The sequence below is a fragment of the Ctenopharyngodon idella genome, chromosome 3, assembly GCF_019924925.1.
Source record: "Ctenopharyngodon idella isolate HZGC_01 chromosome 3, HZGC01, whole genome shotgun sequence".
Taxonomy (NCBI): domain Eukaryota; kingdom Metazoa; phylum Chordata; class Actinopteri; order Cypriniformes; family Xenocyprididae; genus Ctenopharyngodon; species Ctenopharyngodon idella.
Window position 1 is genome coordinate 29114621 of NC_067222.1, and position 9711 is coordinate 29124331.

General features: G+C 37.4%; 1 long non-coding RNA gene across 1 annotated transcript; it reads left to right on the forward strand.

The window, feature by feature from the left end:
- The first annotated feature begins 343 nt into the window (after positions 1 to 343).
- LOC127509425 (uncharacterized) lies at positions 344 to 8916 on the forward strand. Its single transcript, XR_007929224.1, has 2 exons — positions 344 to 457; positions 8734 to 8916. It is a non-coding gene; the product is annotated as an uncharacterized LOC127509425 (long non-coding RNA).
- Positions 8917 to 9711: the final 795 nt, after the last annotated feature.

The following is a 9711-nucleotide window of genomic DNA, read 5'->3' on the forward strand; positions in this document are numbered from 1 at the left end:
AGATGGACACACGAGTTAGTGACTTGGACTCGAGTCTCATTTTAACAGACTTCAGACTTGACTCGGACTTGACCTGAAATGACTTCAGACTTGACTCGGCAAGACTCGTGAATATTTTAAAAACGTCTCAAGTCTTTTACTCTTAACTACTGATATAATAAATAAAGATTTTTTGTTGTATTTGAATGGTTTTATAATATCTGCGTCACATATTTCCCTATCTGTCATTGTAGATCGGACTCTTGTCATAGAATTTGACCACGTGTGTCCGCGTATTGCGCGTAAACTCCGAAATTTCGTAAGAGTCACATGAAACATTACGGGAGCCACCGTGCCATATGTTCTTTCGTTTGGGTTTATTATCATGTCAGATCGGCTAGATGCACAGAATGCGGGAAAACAATTAAAGACACCAGAACGACATCATCAAATTTTATGAGACATCGCATCCACAAAGGTTAGTCACATTAACTCACACAGCTAGCTATTATGTGGTGTAGCTGCTAATTTGGATTGCCAGTCTGTTAAAATATGAACAAAAAAATCTAGCCTTGAAATCTAGCACTACGTTTTATCAATCGTTTCGTATTATATGCAGCTTTTCTCTTTCTTAATGTGTGTCCATAAGAGAGAGATACAAAGAGATGTTAATCCATTTATTACTTAAAGCTCATATTTTAACGTATCGCAATCAGCATGTGTAGAGTTTTCAACTGACATTCTTAAACATTCCGAGGTTTGATATTTTCTGATAATGACCGTCGTCAATAACAACTGTATAACAAACCGTGACTCACTGGCGCCATCTTGCGTCCACTTAGCGACTGTATTGAAAATGACTACTCGCCATGACGATTGTTTTGTACATTGTAATGGATTATAAAGTAACAAGCTGGATGTACATTATCCCTTACATCATAGGACCTTAATTTCAAATAAAACAGATGATAGAAAGATCATATTATTTTGTCTATATAATACAACTAGGATAAAAATAGGATTTGATTATGAGAATTTTATTATTATTTTTTTTTTTTAATGATTCGAGACTCGACTCGGACTCGTGACAAAAGACTCCAGACTTGACTCAGACTCCAGCTTAAAGACTTCAGATTTGACTCGGACTCCAGATAAAAGACTCGTGAACATCTCTGATTTTAACCCTTTATAGTCAGCATGAAACAGAAGTTGCAATAGTCTTTTCAACCCCGTAGTGACATATATATTTAAGTGAAACTTCTTCTTGAACAAGAAAAAATGTAGGACTGGACTTGATTTTGTCCATCAAGAATTGAATGGATGGTTGTGGTTTGCCATTGCTGTGATCTCATGTGAGTGACAGGTCGACCAGCCCTCGAGCCAGTAAACATGTCATCAGAGAAAAGGACAGATAGATAGATAGATAGATAGATAGATAGACAAACAGATGTAGTGTAACTAACTACTTTTTTAAAAGTTTTTACTATTTTATATCATGAATAGTTTGCAGCTCAGGAAGCTTCACCGTTGGCAAAGGGCTCATAACCCTTAGACACCTCAAACTGGCAGAGTGGAAGAAAAATACAAAATAAGAGAAGTTACAAAAAGTAACTTTCCCTCAGTGTTGAAGGCTCAAGTGTCACAACATCAAGAATTCCCCATCGGGAGGTGAGATTGCTCAAATTCACAAGCCAGCACATTTAGGGTAACATCTTAAGTCCAGGGCCAAGAAAAGCAGACAGACAGACACAGCACACACACACACACACACACACACACACACACACAGAGAGAGAGAGAGCTTCCTCTTGGGATGAAAGAGCTTTTGTTTCTCTGATTCCTCAGTTGAGGTGCCATACACCAGGACTCTGGGGAAAAGCATGAGTCTTCTATCCCACTCTCCCTCTCTCTTTTCCACTCCACATCCCTTCATTCTTTCCACTAATCCCAAAGATGCCGATTCAGAGAAAGAGTAAAAGCGATGGAGAAAGAGCAGGAGAAATGCCTTGCCTTTTGTCTCCCTCAAGATCAATTGTACAAACTAATCCATGAGGACTCTCCTTTCACCAGTTCCAGCTCGGACACATGCAATCAATGCTACTGTGTGTGTATGGTTATGCAGGTGGCAGATATAAAGCAGGTGAGGGAAGGAAACTAGTTAAAGGGATAAAGAATGTGAGAGTACAGAAGTGGCAGGAGGAGATAAGAAATTCTTCAGATCTGATTTTCCCTAAATGTCACTAGCTTGAGGAGTGTCTTTCCATTCTAGCCAGAGGCGTAAAAAGAGATCTCTACCCCCATTCCTCTCTCCCACCGTCTCCATCCTACTCTGTCAGTTGGAGGCACCGTACTGGGCAACAAAGCGTCTTTTTATCCTTCATTCAGTCCTCATAACGCTCAATCCATCAGCAAATAAAAATGTTAGGTATGACCCTGAGCTCTGGGAATTATGGGTAAGCAGCTCCAAAATTGCTAAGACAAAAGGTCAAACTGTAAAATATGAATGAGCAGGTGGGTGGATCTCGGTTGTGGTTCTTCAAAATCTTCCCTATATTCCAACCATGCATGCAATCCTAAAGCAAAATGACCTACAGATGATTCTGCATTATGCTTTGATTTCAAAAAGCTTCATGGGGATCCTGGAAATGCTTAATCTTAGTTTATCTGGATCTTTTCACGTCATCTCTTGCCGTGTTCGCAGCCTGTCTCTAAGTGTGTCAATCACCTCTTCTCTGAAGTGTCTCAGTATATCTAATGTATCTCTACCTCTTTTAGCATAAGTGTCCTCTTCTCTCTCAACCTCTGTTAACCATTTCCTCATCTGGGTCTTCTCAGTGTAGGGGAGGCTGGGGTACACTGCCGTCCCCTTAAAACTATGCATCATTTTTGTCATGTGACCATATATTTGAAAGGACTCATATATAACTTCCTGCAAATGAAAAATGCACATGATGGCAGTTAAATAGAACATGCTAAATGCTAAAATCTACTTTTTGTATGTCAAAATTAATTTTCTGCATGGAAGGTACAATGAATTTTGTGCCAGCAAAATTTGTCCAGGTCTTAACATATATATATATCATACATGGTGGTGAATTTCCTATGTATAAAACCTTGTAAATTCCTTCCTGAAAGATTAGCAGAAGGTATCTGTGGGGTAAGGTGAGTCAGATGCTGTGCCAGGAGCTTAATTAATAGTGACCTATTACAAGCAAAACCAAACTAAATCAACTATCTTATACTAGCCTAAACTAGTTTACTGGTGGTCTGTTGGCTGGCTTTATATGGGTTTTGGGCAGATCATATTGGGCAGATTGTTTTTTTTTTTGCATCCATTTATATATATATATATATATATATATATATATATATATATATATAAATGTGTAGATTACTTATGAATTGTAATCAGTTACTGATTACAAATTGCATGACAAAATTTGTAATCAGTAATATAATCTAGATTACACATTTTTGGTAATGAAATTTGACTACTTTTGGATTACATTTAGATTACTTTTTATTATGAAAAAAGGTTTATTATGAAGGTTTATTATGAAAAAAATATAAACGTTAAAAAAATGAAAAATTAGGAGAATCAATGAATTGTGAACAACTTACTGCCATTGTGTAAATAATATGTAGTCTGATTACGAGTATTTTAAAATTACGATTACGAGTCTGATTACAAGTATTTTAAAAAGTAGTTTACTCTAATTACAAGTACTTCATTTTTGGAATCTGATTAAATAATCCAGATTACATGTAATCCGTTACTACTCAGCTGTGTGTGTGTGTATATATATATATATATATATATATATGTAAAATGTTGAAAATTCTTTTACTACTACAAATATCCAGAATATCAAACCTGGTTTTATAAAAATAACATGCAGCGAAATAAGATTGTAAGATCGAAGTAAATCAAATCATTTATGTCAATTTTTAATTTTGAAATTAAGCCATTAGATTCTGATAATGGGGAAAGTTGTGTATGTTTTATTTTATTTTATTTTTTTTGAGATATCATATTTCTATGGCCCTATCATACAACCTAACTTACACAGCTTACCCAATTCTCCCCTCTGTTAACAGTCCCTGCTTCAAGTGTGTTATCTGTTCCGCGATGTCAGTTGACTCCTCACACGTTCGCTGTGTTTAGAGAGAACACCTTCGATCCGCTCTCACCAATTTACCACGCTAACTCCGCCTTAGTTTATCTCAACAACTAAGGACTGGCACGTCATTAGTCATTTCTGCACTACTTACCTCTCCCACTATCCATCCATCCATCTTCCTCTCTCTCCATCATGTTCTGTTACGTTCATTTCCTACTTGATCTGCTCTCAGGTTCAAGCGTTAGCACATTCCTGAGGATGACAGTGAAGAAAGGCTCATTTCACAACATAAACAAAAGCAGCTGCTGCAACACCTGTAACCTTAAAAATAAAACTCTATGATTATACAATAAATTAATGTTATTCTTCATATTCACATAGCGACAGATTAGTTTGTGTGTATACGGGCTGTGATGATAAAGTTAAAGAGGGTCAGTATGTGTTGGGTAATTCTCCAAAGCCACCCACCCACCCAGTTAAAAGAGACACAGCATCCTGAAGAAACCAAAGTGAACATGGGAAGTGTGAAAGAAACAAGAACAGAGATAAAATTCTAAAAAGAGTACGAGACAGTGTTGGATACAGAGTAGTAAGTTGATATAATAGGGGCCTGTCTCTCGTGGTTTTAAATGGAGGATTTGGCCTTCACGCCTCTCAGTGCCATTCTTAAGGAAAGCGGATTTCCGCTGCCGTGACGACCATTATCCTGGTTTCCTGGCAGTAATCCGCCATTCTAGGGCCGTAATAGGACAGAGCATGTTGCTGCTAGTCACTGCCATGGGGATCACGGTTCTAGATCTGCCACAGAGAAACACAAGCTGATCTGATACAGCTGATGAAACAGTCATGCACAGCAGGCCTGGAGAGAGAACATCACAAAGTCCGACATTACAATTGTAACTCCAAACTGTTTATAAGATACTGTATATTTATCTGTCTATCAATCTATCCATCCATCCATCCATCCATCCATTTATCCTCAGGGATAAGAATTTTCAATTGATGAGAGAATTAAATAATCAAAAAATGTAAAACAATTCTTGCAAAATTGCAAAAACCTTAAATACACATTAAACAACAATCTTAACCAAAATAAATAAATAAATACATAAATAAATAAGTGGTAGCATATTGTGTAACTACACATTGTCATATTAATAACCAGTAACTACACAAGTTTATGACTCACATGTGTAGGAAACTTTTTCCTCGTCGAAGCAGAGACCAGGAGACGTTGGGATATCTTTCAAGCAGAAGTTACTCTTTATTGAGAAACGCGCTGTGCGTCGCTGTAGTCATCCAAGTCCAACTAAGGCAGTGTACTTGGTAGTTCATATACATTCAAGGGGGAGGGATACATAGAGTAGAGGTGGAGACAATCTAAACAAAGCATGCAAATGCAGTGCAGGAATCAGCCCATTCCCTACATTTCCCAGCCAAGATCTAATCAGCATAACGGTGTCATTCAAATGCATAGGTGCTAATCCACTCAGTCTGACAGTATCGCCCATACCTTTACATTATCATAGAGACAAAGGCACCGCTGTATCTTGAGCTTTGTCCTGCCAAATGGTTAGGAAGTGCATGAAGACAAAAGGTTAATGTTACAGACACCTGGGCTGCCTGCCTTGATCTCCTTAAATTGTCATCATCTTTACCTCAAAATGTTAAATACAATATACTTCACCTTAGTATTTCATGTGAGGTTATGTCAGGATGTAGGATCAGCAGATCTTAAACAGATTCTTAAATTTGTAATCCCACACATGTAAGCTGAAAGCTGTATCTGTTTCATTCACTAAAAAGATCCAGTTCATTAGAGTCATTTATCTGTGAATCAGACTGCACTTTTTTGGATTCATTAAAAAAAAAAAAATCAACTCTTAAAAGTCATTTATTGTGAATCGGACTACACTGCCGTACTACTGTCTATTTCACACTGTACATTTAGAAACTAAGTTGCAGCATCACTGAATGAGTAGAGCAAGGAATTTTGTTGGTGTATTTTAGTATGCCATTCCGTTCGAATGAGCAGAAGACTGACACAAGCAAAAACCGGTTCTGGTTCTGGTTTTGAGATTTTAAATGAACCTTCTACACTATGGTGAACTGTAAACATTTCTTCCATTTTATTCAGCTTCAAAAAATCTCCTCTGAGTTGTTGATGTTGAAACATCTGTAATTCCAGCAGTTGCACTTCAGGCTCAGGTAATCAACCAATTTCAGAGACTTATGACTCGAATGAACTTGTTCTGTGATTCTCAGGACACTCTTTGCCTGCATGACCATTGTTCCATCCTTCAGAATGCTATTTTCTTAAAGGTGTTTGAAAAACTTGGCCACCATATTTCTGAAATGGCCTTTACTTTTTTTGTAAAGTACATTATATTTGTGTAATTTAATTCACTCGGCGGCCATCTTTGAAACGCCTCTCAGGCATGCAAGTGCAGCTCCTATCTCTCTGAATGGGGAAACATCAAATTCTCCAAAGCTGCTTGCCAAGTTTCAATTAAATTTCATATTTGAAATCACCAATGAAATCTGACAACAACTGTCTCAGAAATTTTGTTTCTAAACGCTCGAATCATGACAAAAAACAAAACAAAAAAAAATGTATTTTTCAGGCTGGATCGAGCTAATGTGCATGCGCAGTCCTAAGTGTGCATCTCTATTCGGTTGTTAAGTCTGATGTCACGCGGCAGCTCTTCCGGGTCCAAACGCTCCATCTCACACCACAAGAAAACAAAAAACGGTGCTAATATACACACATGAAGTGGTGTAATACTACCAAAAAATTATAATCATAACCTTTATCTCCATACCAAAATCCCAGATGGCCAGACAGTGATTCATCTTTTATAAATCGTTAAAATATTAATGTCTGTGACGCTGTGAGCACGGAGACTGTTGTGTAGACTGTAAGTATTTTAAATGTTTAACTTTTTAAATTGTTAAATGTTTAATATGAATAAATAGTGCTCATAAAAGGCCGTCGAGATGGCATTCTCAAGTGAAACGAGTCGAGGCTTGGACCCAGAAACGGCGTTCCTTTCGTCATGACTTAACAAGCGGATAGGAAGTGCGCGTCTGACTGTTTCTATAGTAACCGGAGCTTCTAACAGCCGCTGCAGTGATGTGATGACTTTACCAATCTGCGATTGGCTCTTATTTAGAAGGCGGGACTTATTCCACCATATTGCGCATTTGCACTTTCTCCCATTCAAAACAATACGAGTGACGCATCTTGTGTTATTCTATAGTCTTTGACACTACTTCAGACTTTAAGACTTAATTGACACTATCTTCTAACTCAACTTCCCTTGGGTTCACCACTTTTCATTTAAAAACTCAATTACTGAGTGCGGTTCAAACTTATATAGGTAGACAAATCATGTAAGGAGATATTGAGTATTCATAGAAAAGTACATTATTGATAATATTAAAAGCTGGTCATGTTTACATCCTCACCCTCTCATTCTTTGTTCACCTCACTGTCCAAAGGCACAGCTTAAAATGAAATCTAGTGGTTTCCATGAATGCCACCACAGTGGTTTAGTCACTATTCACTGAATCTAGACATTCACACCAACCAAGAAGAAACAGAGAAGCATGCCAGAGGAACAGAAAAAGAATAGGGGTGTAACAATACCCTCATATCACAATTCGATACCAAACTCACGATACAATATTATTGCGATACTCCAAGACATTGTAAAATGTTAACAAAAAATGTACTGTTGATTAAAGTGCTCAATTTGGTATTACATTAGGGGTGGAAATGAGTAGGCTTGGACTTGGTGCTGGTAACCCAATGCACAGGACAATGGTGACACCAGAATAAAAATATTCATGATTCTGAAGCTGAAACATAATTTATTTTAGACGAATATGCTTGCACTCTGTCACTGACTAGATATATTTAAAATAATGTAGGCCACTTTTTACGAGTAACACAAGACATTTGGCATTATCAGGACCCAAAAATATTCCCCCATTGCATTATCATACATTATATTCAACATTATAGTAGTTTAATGTAGTACTGACACTAAAACTCTGTAAACTTGAATTTTTTCTCACACAGTAATTTTCATTTTGGGTGAACTACACACAATAAATAATGTCACTATCCACGATACATATTGTTGCATTTTTATATTGTGATATATTGTGACACGATATATTGTTATACCCCTAAAAAGGAATAAGAAGGAGAGGTTACAGGCATTTGAAATCTAGAAAAATAGATTTTTAAGTGCCAGGCTAATGTTTTCATTAATAATAAAAACTGAAACCCAATGAAATTTGTTTTTAAAGGGTTTATTAAGGGCCGCCACTACACATCAGGGGTCCTTGACAACATTCTGCCTGACTTTTTGAGTTTGACTAAGTAGACAAAATCCAACTTTTAGATCTTAAAATTAAAATTATAAATTACCTTAGAATACACATCTCTGAGGAATAAGAAATTGATTATAGTTTGATCCATCCTGTAATTACAAATACGTTTACACTCACATACACATACGGAACTCTCTCATTTTATGTCTCTCTCTCTGTCTCTCTCTCTCTCGCTTTCTTTCTCTCTCTCTCTCTCTCTCTCTCTCTCCCTCTCTCTCTCTCATCACTGCAGTCCAGGGAGGGCCGTCCCAGTCAGGCAGGCTGTGAATATTCATGATCAGGAGTGAGCTGCAGTGGAGGTTGGTCTGTGAAGGTGTTGAGTTATTCATCATTCTTCAGTAGAAGAGACACGGGAGTCGTCCCTCAGTGCTGGAATATTAACGAGCCACATTAATAAAATATCCACCCTCTCTTTTTCCTGCCTCTTCTTTACCTACAGATCTCAGGAGTCCCCATTTAAGACCACCATGCAAACTGGAGCACACACATACATGTGTATATGTACTGTATATATAAACACACTGTTCAAATACAAGTATTTTGCATTATCTAAAAATGCAAAAATATACTTATTCCACTGAAACATTGTGACACATATATTTCTTAAATCATTTAAGCCTCACAAAAAAGCCACAATCATCAAAACAGAAATCCAACAATACAGCAAATCCCAACAGCTCGACTCGCACATCACAGTGATGACAAAGCATTTGACGGCAAAGACACAATGCAGACTTCCAAGAAAGAACTAGTGGCAGTTTTTGGGATTTTTTTTTTTTTTTTTTTTTTTTTTTCATGGTAAAAATAGGAAAACATAGGATACAAGAAAGGGAAGATTAGGTAAAAAAGAGAGCGAGAAAGAAAGAATAGACTGGCACTCAGGGGAGAGGTATGTTTAATTCACAGAGCGGCATTTCGGCTGTGTTATCAAGCTAACATACAGAAGGCCAGGCCAGACACTGAGCTGAAATGTGCATCAGTGGTCGTGTAATATTAAAACAGCCAACTGTGCTTTCTTTCACAGTTTCTCCTGCTGCCTTCTCTCGTTTTCTTTCTAAATGCATATTTCTGCTCTCAAGATAACCACAAAAAGCCTTCAATTTGCCCATTTCAGTCTCAATTGTACAGCACACACACCATTTCACAGCATGAGACAGCAACTCAGATCTCATATAGCTGCCACTGCACTGCTTAAGTATGAAGAGATTTA